Genomic DNA, 19,304 nt, shown 5'->3' with positions numbered 1-19,304 from the left:
AAGCCCCCCACTGTCCCTTCCTATTGCCAGGCTCTATCCTATGTAATAGGTGGCAACTTGGACACGATCCCTACCTGTATATGTGACACACAAAACGCAGACAAGACAAACAACAACAAAGGGAGGTCAGCTAGCCAGGGGTCAGTAACAGTCAAGCAATGCAGTGCCAAATCGGAGTCAAAAAGCGTAGTCAATAGGGAAAGCCAAGGTCAGGATTAAGAATACAAGTAACAAAACAGCAAGAGAAACCAGCAAGCACGAGGCAATAACAGGCACCAGTGTGAATGTGAGCCAAGACTAAATAGGGGAGGATGAACACGCCCTGGACCTGACAGGAAGGCAGGCTGTCAATCACAGGGCAAGACCAAATTAAACTACTTCATAGACAGAGGCAACAAGGGCAGAAAACGGGTGTGGTGCAAATTCAATTACAGAACTAGAGCCGTTTTCACACAGTGCAACCAAAACCTCTAAGCAAGGAACTAAACTGCACACGCCTCCTGCGCCGCAGCATGCGAGCAGAGGGTGGCGCAGTGACCTGAACAGGCAGAGATGTTACACTGTGCTTGTGGAAGGCAGATTCTTCTGGAATCTTTTAAGTGACAAGAACTCTTACAATGAAAACCCCCCAAAAGTGGCTCCATTTAGGAAAAGAGACTTCTCAAGGAATTTGGGCATAATGAGCCTTTTAACCCCAGTGGTGTTTGATAAAATTTATTTACATTGGACAGGGAAAGTGAAAAATTACATTTTTTCTAATAAAATGTCACTTTAGTTCCAAATTTTTCATTTTTCCCAGGGGTTAAAAGAGAAAAAAGCATCCCACAGTTTGTTATACGATTTGTACAGGTTGGAACAGAAAAAGTGGTGTTTGACTTTAATATTTTTCAGATGCCATGTTGCATTTGCAGAGTCCTTGAGATATCAGAACAGTGAAAATCCCCATAAGAGACCCCATTTTGGAACCTACATCCCTTAAGGGACTCATCAAGAGGTGTGGGGAGCAACTGTTTCATAGAATATTTTATTATTATTATTATTATTATTATTATTATTATTTGTACTTTAGAATGTATTCAATATATTGCTATTTTAAAAGGGCAGATTTTGATGGCATATCTTTCAGGTGCCATAATGCAATTGCAGAGACCCTGAGGTGCCAGCACAGTGGAAATTGAATAAGTGTCCTCATTTTGGAAACGACATCTTCAAGAAATTTATCAAGGGGTATAGTGATCATTTTGACTCCAGAGATACTTTCCAAAAATGTAATTTTGAAATATGCCATTTCAGTCTGCAATATGTCAAGCCCGCTCTTAGTTATTGTGCCATGTTATCTGATTTCACCCTATATGTTTTCCTGCAAATATGACAGGGTCAGAAGTGAAGATGCATTTCTAAAGGAGTATGGTGATCATTTTAACCCTAGTAGTGCTGCCTATAACTTAATGCACAGCAAATGGTGCAAATTGAAAACTGAAGTTTTTACATAAATTTGTCATTCCAGTGATCATTATGTCATATGTGTGGACATAAAATGTTTGTGCACATAGCAGGGCTCAGAAGATGTGATGTGCTTTTTTGGATTTTGGAGTGCAGATTTTGGCTAAGGCCCCACGTTGTGGAAAAACTAAAGTCAAGAGTGTAATTAACAGAAGGGAGAAGTATAATATATAAGAACTTCTTATACACAGTCCAGTCCTATTAATGTGACCACCACCTACTTTTGACGTCAATGTTAAATAATCAATCACAGAAGGCACGTGTCATCAGCCATCTGGGTGCACTCATCATTGTGGAAGGCACGATGGATCAATACAAGTATGCATGTATCCTTGCAGACCATGTTCACCCCTACATGCGAAATGTTTTTCCTCAGTATGATGGCATCTACCAGCAGGACAATGCGACGTGTCATAAAGCTCGCAGTGTACGTGCGTGGTTTGAGGAGCACCAGGATGAGTTTACCGTACTCCCTTGGCCAGCAAATTCCCCGGACTTGAATCCAATCGAGAATCTGTGAGACCACCTCGATTGGGTTGTTCGCGCCATGGATGCTCAACCGCGTAACCTAGCGCAACTGGCCACGGCACTGGAGTCGGCATGGCTCAACATCCCAGTGATCTCATCACAACATCCCCTCTCTTCCTGCACGTCTCGCAGTGGTCCACTCTGCCAAAGGTGGATATTCTGAGTTTTGACAGGCGATCACATTAATGTGACTGGACTGTGTATATCTGCCCTTCCTTTTGTATCCAATCCTGTCTTTGCCTCAAAAAAGCAGCAAAACCTGTGCAAAAAAGCAGCTTTTCAACAATTTGGAGCCTCAGCTTAGGTTAAAAAACCTACATTGCAAAAAGCTGCGTTTTATAGTACCTGAAAAGCGAATGACATTATGGATAATCCCTTCTACACATTGCAGAAAAAAATCTGCTACAGAAATGCTGCGTTTTCAAAAACACCCTCATTTTTGTAATTCGCAGCTTGTCAGTTATAGCATTGGAAATGCTTTTTCCGTCAAAAAAAAAAAAAACCTCAGCAAAAATGGAATGAAAAAATTTAGCAGAAAAACATGTGACGCATTTCCCCTGTGGTTTTTTTCTGGGCTTTAACCGTAGAGTATTTTTGGGATGCCATGTTATTTTTGAAAAGCCTTAGAGGTGCTGCTGAAGTGAAATTCTTTGGGAAGTAGCCCAGTCTGGTAAACTTTTTAGCTGCACATTCATTTCTGGAAAATAAATTTATGTAACACCTAAGGGGTCAAAATGTTGACTATACCTTTTGATTTATCAAATTCAGTACGACTACTAAGGTAACTAATTTATATGGCTGCTATATGTTTTACTCATTTAGCAGAAGGAAAAAATAATTTGGTAACAATTGGTATCAGTTTGGTATCAACTGTAAAATATTTCCAGGTAAGTACCTTCCAGCAGTGCTGTACATGTACAGGGTGTCAGGAAGGGGTTGAAGGAGTTGTACAGGGTAAGAGAAATTTGACTACTTTTTTTTCTGAAACAGTGCCACACCTGTCATTGGGTTATATTTGGTACTGCAGCCAAGCTCCAAAGAAGACCAGACACATCCTGTGGACAAGAGTGGTGCTGTTTTCATAAGAATGCAGTCTTGTTTCTTAATCTTGGTTAACCCATGTAAAGGGGTACGCACTTTCTAATATTGATGAACTATTCGTCTGCCGGAATCAATGGAACGGTGCCTACTAGTAGGTGCTAAGAACTTTTGATCAGGATCCCCTTCCCCCTCCCTACAATGTCAGTCCTCTTCTGCCTATGACTGAAGTCACGTGCCCCAGGGGTCTGGTGTAATGATGTCCACATGCCCCACATGACTGCTAAACCCCAATCAGAGGCCCCAGCAGTAACCCCAGGGGCAAGTGACTTCAATTGCAGGCAGAAGAGGACTGAAAAGGATGCTGGAGAGAGCTAGATGGAGCGAGGATGCCCAGGAGAAGTGAGTATAAGTATTTGTTATTTTTTTTCACATCCCCAGGACAAGCTACTACTGGAAAGGGGCACAGCGGCACGTACAGACATCACATAACGCTGGGCCACTTTCCATTAAGTAGCTGTGTAGAGTTTGTGGAACCAGGCTGTCCCCAACTGCTATCATAGTGCTGCAGGGCCCCATCCATCTCCAGCTGACTGCAGGCCCCATATCCCCCCTGGCCTGGATTGTTACACCTCTGACTACTAATCATAATGCACAAAATCTGAAGTAAAATTTACACAAAAAAATGGCCTACATGTCTAGCATACCATTTATAGTAGCATGTTTTAGAAATTTAGTGATTGTGAAAAACTGTGACACTCCTTTAAAATCCTGTACCTTTTGACTAATGGCTTTTCAGCACCACGGACAGGGGGTTACATTTCTATATACCTTAGAAATCACTAAAATAAATCAACAATGTCATAATACATTCTATACAGAATAACAGGCAGTTTTCTGTGAAAGTTGATGTGCTCGAACATGGCGAAGATGGAGATCAAAGAAACCTGCAAAATCACAAGTATGAGGCTTCTAGATTTACTGGTTACATTGATGGAGAGCAACTCATAAGACATATGGAAATAGGTTGTCTTGAGATGAACATTTGATCTTTCAAGGATGTGCGAGGACAATATTAGTAAATAAGTAGAAGCCACCATGTGAAAAAATATTCTGTAGTGTGGTGAGATAACACCTTTTCATTGTGAAAAAATCAGGATATATTGGTGTAGCCAAGCACCAAATAGAATCAGGAATACATTATGTCCATGGTGGTGGCAGCATTATACTGGGGGGATGCTTCTGTGCCATAACAATACAGGGAAATCCTGGAAGAAAATCTGCTAAATGAGAACTGCAGCTTGGCATGTGATTTGTTTCAAGACAAAAACCATAAAAAATTCTAAGACACTAAACAAGTTGACCAAAACTTAAAATTAAATTTCATATTAAGATTTTGTAGAAACAATTAGTTTTCCTCAACTCAGCAACCTCTCTCCTATACACAGGATAGAGGATAAGTTGCAAATCAGTTGGGGCCTGAACTCTGCGACTCCCACCAATCACAATCATACTCAATTCATATAAATTGTCCCACCAAATATGGCCGAAGTACAGAAGTCTGACCCATCGATCCTATGGAAATTAATGGTTAGGGGAACACAACTGTCAGACCTATCCTGGGAATAGTGGTCAACTTGCTAAGATGAGACAGCCCCTTTAAGATTGTGATGTCATAAACTGAAATGCCATAGAGTAAAATGCACCAAAATGATTAAAATGCGCATTCTTCTTAAAAAATCCTAAAAATAGAAAATTAAATATATGCCTGCTGACCCCTTTCACAAGCTGTAACCCCTTTAATTATCTAATATAGTCTATAAATGACCCTGTACAAGTTGGTCTTCAGCGTGCTACTCAACTTTATACTATGTGTATTTAAAGGGATTGTTGGTTGTTAAAAATTTTCAAAAACAAAATGCTTTACAATGGCTTAAAAAATAAAACAAGTCATACTCAGGTCGACGATTCCATGTCACTTTTGTTCTTATACTTCCTGGGTCTCTCTCCATTCTCTGCCTCTTGGTTCCTCTTGACCGCTCAGCCAATCACTGTCTATAGCAGGGACCCATTGGACGGTCATTGGTGGGTGGAGGGAGACCAGGAAATAGGTTGTAAGGAATCAGTATTGGAGTATGACTTCTTTTACCTTCTTCATCTTTAGCCAATTCTGATCCATTTTTAAAGAACTACCTACCAGAAAACCGAGGAATAAACCAATCTCTATTTTAAGGAAATAGGGCTGACAGTCCTCGTTTGCAGTCCAGTATTAAATGAATCAGCGTAAGTGGGGACATTCAGCAATGTCATAAAATGGAATGTGACACTATAAACAGCCCATAGGGGAGCTTTAATTTTAGCCAAGTCCTTTATATGAGGGAAGGTTTCCCAATGGGTTGTTAAATTGCAGTTCACCTAGTTGAACCTTCATATATATTAGACAGCTGCAAGCGGTGTTAAGTGCCCCTTTAGGGTAGTATATGCACTTTATTGTTATGAGGGACAATGATGATGGCCCCACTGAGCACATAAAACACAATCATGTACAATGTTCTAGATATAGCAGACTATATTATAGTTCCATGTACAGTAGACAGGTAGGTGAACAAAGAGGATAGAGGTGATGTAGGGGGAGAAGATTAGAAACCTCAACAGGTGGTTCCAAAACATAGGCTGAGCAGTACACATAAACTGGGAAAACTGCAAACATATAGTCTGAGTAAATGGAAAGAGGAAACTGATCTCAATTGTCTACCAATCCAGGTGCAATGTGTTATGAGATATAATAATAATAATAATAATAATAATAATAAATTTTATTTATATAGCGCCAGCATATTCCGCAGCACTGTGCAATTTGTAGGGTTCAAATACAGACAGAAAGATACATTACAAAGAAATAGTCACTTCACACAATGGGACTGAGGGCCCTGCTCACAAGAGCTTACAATCTATGAGGTAGAGGAGGGTGACACAAGCGGTAGCAGGGGCGGCATTGCTTATACAGAGGTCAGACAATTTTGTAATAGAGGTTACTGACATTACACAAACATAAAACTGTATGAGACATCACCAGTCGTGTCCTTTAACATGTGGATGGAGCTTGGACATATTAAGTTAGCCTGAAATGGCATCATATCATGTGGGGTAATGTGGGAGCTGGAACAGAGAAGGGTTAATTTTAGGGATTCTAATTACAATACAGAATGGCGTACATTAGGAATTGTGATAGGCCTGTCTGAAAAGATGTGAAGCTGTAGAAATTGGGAGTTAATCTGATTGCCCGGGATAGAGCATTTGTTAGGATGGGGTCCTGCAAGTTTTATTTCCGGCGCACAGCGCCACCTGCGGGTCAATCCAGTTCTCGACCTCGGCGTCGGACGGTGAGGTTTGTGGAGTCTAAGTCCAGCATTTGGCCCACTGAGCATGCTCGGACTTTTTGGAGACGCTCTGAAGCTAAGTCTCATTCTCACCCTACTAAGCATGCTCAGACTTTTTGGAGACGTTCTGAGGCTAAGTCCCATTCCACCCATACTGGGCATGCCCAGTGAGGTTATGGCCACTGCCCTGTGGGCGGGGACTTGCCTTTATATGGTGTGAGCCGACGCCCACCGGGTGCTCACACTTTGACTATTACGTTGAGACAGAGAGGTTCAGGGCTAGGTTCCTGTCAATGCCAGGTTACCAGTGCAGGTATTCTAGTGTAGGATTCCTGGGTACAGCCAGTAGGGAACTGTATAGCCTGTTGGGTCTGTCTAGTAATATTGTAGCTCCAAAGCTGTTGTGGAGCCCTTTGTGATTCTGACCAGGGGTGACATTTAACCCTTGGCAGCCTTGGTTGCAGCCTATACTCAGGGGCAGTTCCCCAGTAAGTTACTGGTGAACCAGTGTTACCACCTGTTCACATTCAAGCTGCACAAAAAACACTTGCCCAGTGAAGCCAACTGGTGTAAGCCTCATTGCAGTCAATTCCCAATAAAGCTGCACAAAGCACCTGCCCAGTGAAGTCAACTGGTGTAATCCTCCTTTGCAGCCGGTTCACAGTGGAGCTGCACGAACGCCTTCAGCCAGTGAAATTAACTGGTGAACGTGCGTTGGTCCCTGTTCACACTTGAGCCGCGCGAACATACTGCTGCTTCGCTCAGGCAGACGGCCGCCCTTCTGGGGCTTGTGGACCTCGACTGCAGCCCCCACCGCAGTCAGGAGGTTCTGTCAAAATAAGATATATATATATATATATATATATATATATATATACAGAACCGTAACAGCATTCCAGAGAAGTGGTGCAACTCGGGAAAAGTCTTGTATACGTATATGCTGCATTGATGGTGTTTTGTACTTTGCTATACACTGGTCCCTCAAGTTACAATATTTTCAACATACAATGGTCTTTTCTGGGCCTGGTACTTTGAAATCAGGCTCAACATACAATTCCTGTTGGAGGTTCCAAATAATCACCATGGTCATTTCACTGGTAAAACCCCTGTATTAGCGAAGTGCATGCAGTGATTGACCGACTAGTAGCGCCTCCTTACTGTATAGTACAGTACTATATGTTCTGTACATTTCTGTGCTGGAGATGGGTAAGCCTGTCAGGATTTTGTGTTTGGTGGTTGGGGTCCCACGTTTGTTTGGGGACACACAAGTTCGGTACAAGCCACATTGGGTTAAAACATACCATAAACCACTCTTAGGGTGAATTCACACTGAGTAAACGCTAGCTTATTCTGAACGTAAAACACGTTCAGAATAAGCGGCGTCTAAAGCAGCTCCATTCATTTCTATGGGAGCGGGGATACGAGCGCTCCCCATAGAAATGAATGGGCTGCTTCTTTCACTCCATGCAGTCCCATTGAAGTGAATGGGGAGTGCCGGCGTATACGGCAAGCTCTGCTCATGCCGGAGCGTACACGCCGGCACTCCCCATTCACTTCAATGGGACTGCACGGAGTGAAAGAAGCAGCCCATTCATTTCTATGGGGAGCGCTCGTATCCCCGCTCCCATAGAAATGAATGGAGCTGCTTTAGACGCCGCTTATTCTGAACGTGTTTTACGTTCAGAATAAGCTAGCGTTTACTCAGTGTGAATGCACCCTTAGGGTTCATAAGAACGTAAATATCCAAATTCTAGCTCTCTAAGGTGAACACAGCCAACGTTGTGACAATTGGAAAAGTGACATTATTGTACTCTGCAATCTCTTCAGACCCTCAAAGTATAATCGGTGAAGGCCCAGGGGAGGTGTAAAAAAATAAAAATACTCCAGCTCCAATACTCCCCAATCACAGGACTTAGCATTGAGCATGGACTGACAATGTCACATAAGAGCGACGGACATCACCAGGAAAGAGCCAGATACCGCAAGAAGGACCAAGAGAGGTAACAGAATGTGAGTATGAAGTTTTGGGGGGGTTTTTTTACCTCCCCTGGGCCTCCCTTTATTATACTCTGGAGTCTGAAGAGACTCCAGAATATAATGCAGCAGCCATTTTAGTTGTCTGAGTTGAATATTTGGGTCAAACCTGACTTGGTACGAGCTGATTCACCATTCTGTACCTGTGCCACAATGAGCTGCTCCTTTGGCATCTGGTGAGAGTGCTTTATGGTATTTTTGGGAAGAGAACTGTGTGTACTTTTCAAGTGAAAAAGCCTCCATCATCATAGAAAATGATTTACAGCTTCCAGCAGCTCTTTCTAACTTTTAAGTGTAAGGATTTGTTATATCTGCAGTAGTTATCTAATCATTTTTCTTTAGCTCCATTTTTCACAATTTTGGTAACCAATTACTAGGGTTGTCCTGGAACTCCACTTTGCTGTACCATTATAAGTTATTTCCATTTTTGCCTTGTGATGTTTCGTAGTACTACAGTCCAGTGGCCTCAATGGAAAGAATAGGTGCCTACTGTTTGGTTATACAGAAGAATGAATGAAGTTATCATTCCTAGTACATGACCAGCCCCTCATGGAATGGCAGTCGGAATGGTACTTTCCTTCATTCTTCCACTGAACAATGAGTAATCCTCTGCTCCTGCTCCTGTAATAATATCAGAGAATACAGAGCATCAGAGATGCTGCAATCTCACATACATGGGGTGGGGAAAGGAACCTACGGTCATAAATAGAGTTATTTGGTGCCACAATATTATTCAGGTGTACACACTTCTATGTACCTGCAGAGACACCAAACTATTGAGTTACATAGTTGATGAGGTTGGATAAAGACATCATTCCATCAAGTCCAACCTATAACCCTACAATCCCTACAGTGTTGATCCAGGGGAAGGCAAAAAACCCCATGTGGCTCATGCCAATTGCCCTATTTCAGGGGAAAAAATTCCTTCCCGACTCCAAATCTGGCAGTCATGGGCTTTGGGTCTGAAACTGGGGACCTTGTGGTCAGGCCTGGAACGTTAACTGTAACCCCTTGTGTGACAGACAGCATGGCACAATGAAACGCGCCCAGGTGGACTTGTGGTGCAGTTTCTATCCCATGAGTGGGACAATATGTGGACCACTGGGCACATTATATACGTTGCAAGAAACGTTTACAAAACTGGATTGTGATGTTATTGTAACATGAATTGGGAAACTTCTCTGAGAGAGACCATTACATGTTGTACCTCCTATTACAGAAAGTAGTGCGATTTGTGCCCCTCGGGGTGAACCATTGTCTACAAAGTCTGATGTGTAACTTTCCTAATTGGGGTGTTGAGTACCCTCAACCTCTATCACACAGGCGGCCCTTCTTACAGAGATTTATAGCGCCTAATGGGGATTGACTAGTTTAGAAAAGAAATTTTCAAAGACATAATCCAAAGCTAATACAAGGAAGCTGGGATGAAGGGGGTTTCATTACATTCAAGGGCAACTACTTAAGACCATCTCTCGGGGGTCTAGTATGTCTGCACTTTCCACAGATATCAAAGTTATTTCTATGAGTACAGTTCCTTCTTCTTGTACTGGTTCTGCAAGAACATTAAACACTTGCCACAAGAATAATTCATATGGTTTGCAGCATGGTCAGTGATCCTCTCTGACATAAAGAGATCATCCAATTTGGACTTGGAAGGAGTGGGCTGTAGGCACCTCTGCAGTGGATCCTTCTTAGGTTGCCACAGTTCTGGGTCCAAATCATAAAACGGTAACAATAAAATGCTTTGGCAAGTTCTTGTCCAGTTTTGGAAACTTTCATGGTTGTAGATTTCAATTTTTCAACTGAAAATGCCCATTAAAGAGGTTTTCCAAATATGTCAATGACTTATCTTAAGGATTTGTCATCCATATCAGATCAGTGAGGGTCTGACAGCAGATACCCACAATGAAAAACAGTCCTCAGCAGCTAATACGCAGTGCACGGGGCAAGAAACAGAAAGCTCTTTTCACTATATAGTGGTCAGACCGGGTTGCTACAACTTAGGGTGGGTTCACACTTGCACCCGGTCTCCACTTTGTGGGTTTCCGTCTTCTGCCTGAGAAACTGGACAGGAGATGGAAAGCCAGCAGTAAGTGTCCGCCCGTGAGCGTCTTGTGTCTCTCTATGACGAAACCGTTTTTTTTTTTAACCGAACACAAAGTCCTGCATGTCTGACTTTGTGTCGGTTAAAAAAAAAAAGGTTTCGCCGCAGAAAGGCAAAAAAAAAAAAGCTCACGGGCGGTCACTTTACAAAGTGAATGGGTTTGAAAACTGACTGCCGATTTCTGTCTCCTATTATGACGGAAACCTGCAAAGCGGAGACCGGGCGCAGGTGTGAACCCGCCCTGAGCTCCCTTAAATTAAACCTGAAGTAACTTAATCTGAACAGTGCTGTCTCCTTCCCGCTCCACTCTCTGTATATCATCTACTAAGAACAGCTAATCGGTGGGGTCCCAAATGTCCTTAGGATACTTTATCACTACTTTTAGCCTGGAAAGCCCCTCTGAAAGCTTTGCGTACCCGTCCAACAAAGCCAACTAGGCCTCTCGAGCAAATATTGATCTATTGTAATCACCTTGTACCTATCTGCCTATTTTCCAATATTCTTCTCATTTTTTGATTCAATACTAGGCAGCGGCAAGGGTTAATAGTCACACTACCAGAAGCCACCAGCACTGACTACATAAAACATTGCATCCACCAGTAATGTGCTTCCATAAACACAGTCATACAATATTAATGTGCACAGCAGCTACAATAACAAATATGATATAAGAGCAGGGTGCAGCTGATATATTGTGATGCAGGAAGGCAGGGATGGAGTTGTTGTAGCCTGGTGCGGATGAGATATCTTATTCCTGATAAATGGCTGCTGCACACGCTCTCATACAGTACAGTGAGCCAGTGGGGTTTTCCTAGCAACCTTAACACTGGGATTCCTCCTCCTCCTCCTCCTTCTCCTCCTCCCAGTGCTCAGACTGATTAGCAGTGAAGCGGCAGAGCCTCATCCACTGTGTCATCATTCATGACACACGTTGTCTTTTTTTCCCCCCTCTTCTTCCTCCTGCAAATCAATAGCGCACTCACACCGCCAGTAAACTGAGCTTATTTACCGTGTTCTCATATGAATGTCCCTGCATGTGACCTTTATACTGCAAATAACCACATATAATACTCCCCTCCACCTGGGGCCTTGCATTTTCAAGCCTACCCTATGTGATATATAATTGTATACCTGCCGCTAGGTTATACTTTTCCTGAGAGTCAAAACCAAGAGTTAAGGCCCATTCACAAAGACATTTTGTTCAATGTATACGACAATGAGTATCAGTCTGCGCAAATGAGGAAAGCGATCAATTACTTGGATGAAAATGCCAATAAAATAATTGTCTACGCTTACTTTGCATCATTTGATTGTGTTGGGAAAATGATCATTGTCTCTACAAGGGGGTGGATAGGGTGATGTGACCATAAATAAGATTTTCCAAAAGTCCAGGGACCGGGCACAAATTTTGTGTAAGTGGTGACGTGGGCAGCCACCAATGACCGTACAATTATTACAATTTTATGAATTCTGCTCAAGTGGTTTTTGGTTATTGACCCAGGCGTACAAAAGTAACCAGTTTAGGGGTGTGCACTGGTCAGATAAGACACATGGTGGGCAGTGAAATGACTGGATCGAGTCTTGTAAGGCGTTTAAACAATTAGATGTGTTTCAGACAGAGCCTTGAGGATGTGCTGCTGTCTTCTGCGATGGTATTGTATTACTGACTCTCCATATTTCGCATAAGTAGAGTGAGTCCTCTGGCAGCTCGCAGGCAACGTGTGTGTGTTGTGTGTGTGCGACCCTTTCTTATTTATAGACGAACAACAAGCTCACCGCCATGCCTGTCACTCGCGTCCCCTATATGCCATCCCTGAGCGTTCACACGGACGTTTTCCGTCCTACTCTGGGGAACCATAACAACCAAGCACATAGCTATAAAAAGGCGAATATGTCTTAACCCATTACGGTGGGGAAGCAGATGTACTGTACCGGAGATCTGCTCTCTCTCTATGGAACCGTGACAGCTGTTTTTAATAATCATTTTAATACATTAAGTCTCGTCGTGATCGTACATAGGCAGTTGACAATATGCAAAGTGTCCTGGACACTAGAATGGAAAGAAATTAGAATAGCAATTACTATTACTCCTGTGTATTTATAGATGGATGACTGAAAACGTGTCTGTATTTAGCATTGCCTCGGGCAGCCGTGTCCCTTTGAACAGCAGGCACACAATGTGTTAAAGAGCTGCAGCCAGGTAAAGAGTGATTGACAGCTTAGTGGCGATATTAAAGGGACCCTATAGCTATATTTGTTGAGCAGATAATCTCTTCTATGTCTCCCGCTATTATCCCTACAGGATATTTTCATGTGGTGCACTTTTTTTTTCTAAGAGCACACTGCTTCTTTAAGCGAGCAGGCGGCAGCAGCGCAAGGGTTAAGGGGGAGAAAGGGTTAAAGCTGTGCTCAGAATAGGATTCCCCCGGCCCCCTCCTCTCCTCCCTGTGCTTGTTCTCCTCGGGATTTCTTGGCTTTGGTGAGGAGCACTTGCCGATCTGTTGCTGCTGTCCTTGGTGATGCAGAGCTCAATCCAATTAGCTTTCACCTCTAGATCCTCTGAGCCAGATTGTGGGAGATCCAGGCCGGTCCATCCCTTGTGCTTGTGTGCCTGCTGTACAGTGAGTGTGTGCTGGTGTGAATGTGTGTGACTATGTCTCTGCAGTTCACTGTCTCCAAGCTGTGCTGAGCTGCCTGCTCTTCCATTCCACGAGCCATCCACAGCCGCAGCACTGAGCAGCCCATCATCATCATCATCACCACCATCATCATCACCACCATCATCTTTGGAGGAGGATGCACTGAATCTCAAGACTAAGCTTCATGGCACTCTACAGCCGCTGTCCCTCTCTAGACTTGTAGAGCCCTGGGATAGGTCCAACAAGCAAGACATGGGACTAAACAACATTGGCCAGCTCAGTGTGAAGTGTCTTCTCCTGGAGAACATCTAACAAGCTCTGGTAAAGACATGAACCCATCCTTCCTGGAGCTGGTTAGCTTGTCTTTAATCCACTTTAAGCAAGGTAAGTAGATGGGGTATTTTTCCTCTAACTCTGAAGTCATCCATAAAGGGATGAATCATCTGTGCTTAGTTCTTAAGGAGGCCAATGCCAACCCGGGGCCAAATGGCACCAAGTTGAGTGACTTGAGGGGCATCTAGTTGTATGTTTATATCGTATTTGCACATGCCCAGTTTAGGGAACGTAGGCACTTCTATGATGATGCTGATTATTATTATTTTATATTCTATTATTATCTTGCTTCTTACAATGTATACAAGAATGTATACACAAAGATGATATTTAGATTCTTTGGGTTGTGTCATTAACTGCTTCAATCCCATATAGACCTGAGTATTACATCTATTTATCCTTCATCCAGATTAATCCGGGAGTGTAAAACAGGAAAGCGTTTTATTAATGGAACACGGATGAGACCGTGTCCAGTGCATGATAATCTATAATGCACATGTATGTAGAGGGCTATACAATTCTGTTGCTGTAATCCAGGCGAATCAAGTTATGTAACATTTAATCTTGAAGAAGCTGCCGTTTTGTCGAGGTTATACAATGAAAGTCTTTTAATAGTTTCTTCTCTCATGATGTTGAGACTAAGTGAAAGGGTGGATCCTGGGTAAATTACCAGTAATGAAAGTTCGATACTAAAATGTACGACGAAAAAAAAAAAAGAAGTCTAAAGGAGAGATGATTTCAATCAATAATAATCCTATCCGGAGCTGCAAAGGAGCTGGCAGAGCCTGTGAAAAAAAATACGCCAGAACAAAATGTACTGGTCTAAAAAAAAAGTTTTATAAGCGTGCGGCTTTGTGTAAGTTAGCGGTGAGATCTGTCATTTCTTCGCTGAACAATAGGCCAGTATTGCTTAGCAACATTCCCAAGGCCAATAAGGCATCTAATCTATCAGAGCAGGTAGAAATCCAATGAAGGAGCATCTATGGGATTGTGGTCATGGTCAGGTTGTGACCTTCATCCCAAGGTGGATATCTCCAGTCATTGTCTATAGTCTATTGGTGGTATGGTGTTCAGTGCACCAACAACAGCACGCATCAACGCCGTTACCATAGAGAGTCCTGGAAAAACATGGTGCGGAGAACATTGATGATCTGTAGCCAGGAACAACCAGACACTATGTAATGTCATCACAGATTCACCTATTTAGCCTGGTAGGCTCTTAATACAGATATTGCATGATGACATCACATGATGACGTCACTTTTGTCGGACTTAGTGTTTAGCCTAACAATACTGAAAAAGGTTATTTTATAGAACCATTGAGTTAACATTTTTACATCTTAATAACATATTGATTTGTATCTATGTAATACAACTGAGATTGTCATTTGGTATAACTTGTTGTCCTATCCCGATGACTTATGTCTTATAGGTTATATTCGCATTGCGTTGTGTCAATATTATCTATGGTGAATGATGATGAGCTCTGCAAAACACGTATGACAAGGTTGTGACTGGCCGTGTATGTAGAATATAAGCAGCATTTACATGACAAGTTATATGAAAGGAGTTTACAGAAGATAGACAATACTAGTAGGATTGGAAGTTCGATAGTTGTGTCACATCTAGACTGCTCGAAGAGCGGCCATTACTTTATCTGGATTATTTCAAGTGAGATTGAATCAGAACTTCACTGTCTATAGGAACATTAGGACACTTGGTCATGATGTGGCTGGACAGTAACTTGGGAAGACCCGATACTGTATGCAGAGTATACAGGGATCGGTAATATGGCTGTGGACATTGGGCCTAAATATTGGACAAGGATCACAATACATATCAGAATGGTGGTCACCGAGGCTACATTGCTTACTTCAAGAGCCAAGCATTGAACTCCTTGACCTACTTGTTGTAAAAGAGAGGTATATCTCTCCGAATTTTTTTTATTTTAGGGTTTGCTATATAATGAGCGGGGGCCAAATAGAAATTGTAGACATTTCCTTTGGTACGTTCTTGCTAACAAACAATCATCACATGTTAATTTCCACATTCTATGTCATTGCAAGGGAAAAAAGTAAGATTCCTTTAATCCAGCATCCAATAATCCAGAAAACTTAATAAACCTGCATTTGCTATATAAATTGGGGAATTCACAAGACCAGAGAAAGGAGGATGAGTAGAAATAACCAAGTAGAAAAATCCAAATAAACATAAATTCATATTTAGTTGATTTTTTATATTTTTATCTGATGGTTTTATCTGTGTCCTACAGATTTTTACCCCAGATTTAGATCTAAATGTCTATATTGTTGAACGAAAGGAAATTTAGGATAATGTTTCATAATCTATACTTTATTTTGGTTTTTTGTGGTTTGGTTAATCATTAATACTCAGAAATTACAAAAATTGAAACTAAAGAACAAAAAATGATTCACTAGGTGTCCTAGCCAAAATGAATTTAGGATGCAGGCTCATGCTGCAAGCAGATGTGTGACCCGCACATAACACTGGTCCTGTCCCTTGGTGTTCAACTCTTTAGTCTCCAGCATAGTGTAGCAAAGTGTTGCATGGAAAATGTGTGTGTCCATTTACGTGTTGACCTCTAGATATCAGTTTCATGCTGGTGCTTAACTGTGCATGATAGGCTGATGTTAGTAAAAACGTAGGATATAATGAACATTAGATATAGCAGCTCTCTTGCCCATAGGAGATGCTTCACTTGGTAAGAAGTGCTGATGCAGGTTGTCCACACCAAACACTACATAGGTGAAGTGTTGATGCAGGTTGTCCACACCAAACACTACATAGGTTGAGTCTAGATCTTAGTAGTGACAAATTGGATATTGGGTGGCTAAAGAATAAAAATAATGGAGTCCACCTCTACTATATCGTAAAATGTATATGTCATGTGCACGTTATATACGTTAAATCTCATAGGTTATATACGTGTAAACACATAGCAATATACAAACAAAGATCCATACACCATATAAGTGCCAGCAGAGTACAGCACTGAACACATATTAAATGGAATACTTAGTAGCATTCCTGACACACACTGGAGATATCACAAGTCAATGGGCCACAGGTCACCTATATTGTGGACTAGATCTGAATTGTAAGAGGTTAATTTTACTGTGGAAATGAAGAAATTCAGTTTATGTTCAAGGCTGCAATATATGGTGTATTCAATTCTATAGGGATACTGTAGAATTTGCTGTCAGGTTTGTGGGGACACATATTGGGGTTTAGGTCTGTTAAAAAAATGAAGGCCTCATGCACACAAGTGTATTTTTATCAGTCTGCTAGCCATAGTTTAACAGATTCATGTCCATGGCTCCATATACATGGCCATCATGTCCACAGGTCTGTTTTGGCACCATAAACCCAGCTTGCATAAATTACAACAGGCCCAATTCCTTTCCATTTTGTGGTCCAGGCTCAGTGTAGGGGGTCTTTGGAAAACCTATATTATTTTTATTTATGTATTATTACATTGGTCATGTACATGTAGCTTAAATCCAGCAGATTCTTTCCTTGTACTCTGGTGGACTGTATATTTTTAGTGTTACATATATTAGGTACCAGGCGCCAGTTTTTGGGTATAAAAAGTTGTAGACTTCGGATCTTTAGATTTTTAAACGCAAGTTGCAGCAAACATTTTTGCAAAAAAGCGAGGGCATGTTGGGGATGGGCCATTGCCCATCAGATTTATTATTATTTAAGTCCATACATTTCAGAGCAGGCACACGACCCGGCAGGGCAAGGCCTCGTTTAAGAGGAGGACGTTCACCCTTGACCAGCACAGGAGATATCAAGGTCTTCAGAAGTTGCCCCCAATATGTGTGTAATAAATACAATTTTGCAATATATTTTATGCGTCAGTCGCTAACCATTTTTAAGATCTCTGTGTTTAATAAATTGGACCATTTGGGCACATTTCTGAAAACAGACTCAAAGCAGAATGGTCTTTGTCGCTCAAAGCAACCAATCAGAGCGCAGCTTTCGGACTAAGGAATGTAAGCTGTATTGTGATTGGTTGCTATGGGAAACATAGACAATGTCATAGATCTGCCCCATTGTTTACATTCACATACTGGAAACCCACAAGGGATAAGACTTCTAATAGCTTAGTAGTTTTCTACTGAACTATCCAGTATAAGAAGGTGAAAGCATTTAGCAGTGCTTAGTGCAAGACGTAATAGGTAAATGGTTGGGGGTGTAACTTGGTGGGTGCAGAAGGTGCAGTTGTGCCCATGCCCGAGAGCCTTAAAACGGTTGTCCAATTGAATTTTATACTGATGCCCTATTGACAAGATAGGTCATCAGTATTTGATGTGTTGGGAACCCACACTGATCAGCTGTTCTAGCAGCCTCCAAGTGCCGAAAGCTTCTGGTGGATGGGCAGCCCATGCCACACCACTCCTATTCCAGTACAGGAAATTCTAGTCCACTCATAACTACTAGCACCTGGAAGCTGCCAGAACAGCTGACCTTTGTACAATCCCGACAGATCAAATACTGGTGACCTATACACAGTTTATTTACTGTATATAGCAGCATTAATTCCATGGTGCTTTACATTTGGGGGTTACATACAGTACACAAAATATACAGATAGATATAATACTAACAATGACCGACTGGCACAGTGGGGTAGAGGGCCCTGCCCGCGAGGGCTTACAATCTATGAGGGAAGGGGGTAGAGACAGAAGGAGAAGGGGGAGACTGCTCAGATAGTGGGTGAGGTGACAGTAGTGTTACTGGGGGTTGTAGGCCTTCCTGAATAGGTGAGTTCAGGGCCTTCTTGAAGCCTGTGATTGTGGGGGTCAGTCTTATGTGTCTTGGTAAGGAGTTCCAGAGTATGGGGGATGAGACGGTTGTTTGAGAAGCGGATGAGAGAAGAGCGGAGTAGGAGGTCTTTGGAGAATCTGAGGTTACATGTGGGCAGGTAGCGGGAGATTAGGTTGGAGATATATGGAGGGGACAGATTGCAGATTACTTTGTATGTTAACATTAGTAGCTTGAATTATATTCGTTGGACAAAAGGTAGCCAGTGAAGGGATTGGCAGAGGGGAGCAGCCGAAGAAGAAAGGGGAGTGAGGTGAATTAAGCGAGCAGCACAGTTTAGGGTGGACTGGAGGGGGGCGAGGGTATTTGCTGGCAGTCCATGGAGAAGGGTGTTGCAGTAATCTAGGCGGGATATTATGAGGGCATGGACAAGCGTCTTATTAGTTTCAGGGGTGAGGAAGGAGCGGATTTGGTGGATGTTCTTGAGTTGGAGGCGGCAGGAAGTGTTGATGGTTTGAACGTGCGATTTGAAGGATAGGTCAGAGTCCAGGGTTATCCCAAGACATCGGACCTGTGGGACAGGGGTGAGAGTGGTTCCATTATTCATGTCATGTCACTTGTGGATTGTTCCAGAGCACAGTTTTCAGAGGGTTGATCATAAAACTGATCAAATCCCTGTTCTGGTAGATATCTATAGAATGCTGGAGATGAGCAGAGGGTTGTTATACTAGACACCAGACATGTAAATCCCATGTACCCTTAACATTACAATGTGTGAGTAGGAGAAAAAATTGCTCAACAGAGTGTTATATGGCTTTTTACACCGCAAACATTCACAGTGTATCCATTTACATCTATTAGTTCTCTAAATTGTGACAAATCAAGGCCCTGTAATAGTGTACACATGTAATACAGGTAGAGAGCAGTATAGTACATGTAGTACAGGTAGAGAGC

At 42.3% G+C, this 19,304-nt stretch overlaps 1 protein-coding gene across 1 annotated transcript in view; it reads left to right on the top strand.

The window, feature by feature from the left end:
- Nucleotides 1–13,034: 13,034 nt before the first annotated feature.
- Nucleotides 13,035–19,304, top strand: part of KCNB2 (potassium voltage-gated channel subfamily B member 2) — a 241,182-nt gene continuing 234,912 nt past the window's right edge. The window contains exon 1 of the mRNA XM_075270412.1: nucleotides 13,035–13,610. The gene's annotated coding sequence lies outside the window, so the exon portion shown is untranslated. The remainder of the gene's footprint in view (nucleotides 13,611–19,304) is intronic.

This window comes from Leptodactylus fuscus, chromosome 4 (genome assembly GCF_031893055.1).
Source record: "Leptodactylus fuscus isolate aLepFus1 chromosome 4, aLepFus1.hap2, whole genome shotgun sequence".
Classification (NCBI taxonomy): domain Eukaryota; kingdom Metazoa; phylum Chordata; class Amphibia; order Anura; family Leptodactylidae; genus Leptodactylus; species Leptodactylus fuscus.
Note: the sequence above shows the minus strand (reverse complement) of the source record. Positions and strands in the feature narration are given on the sequence as shown.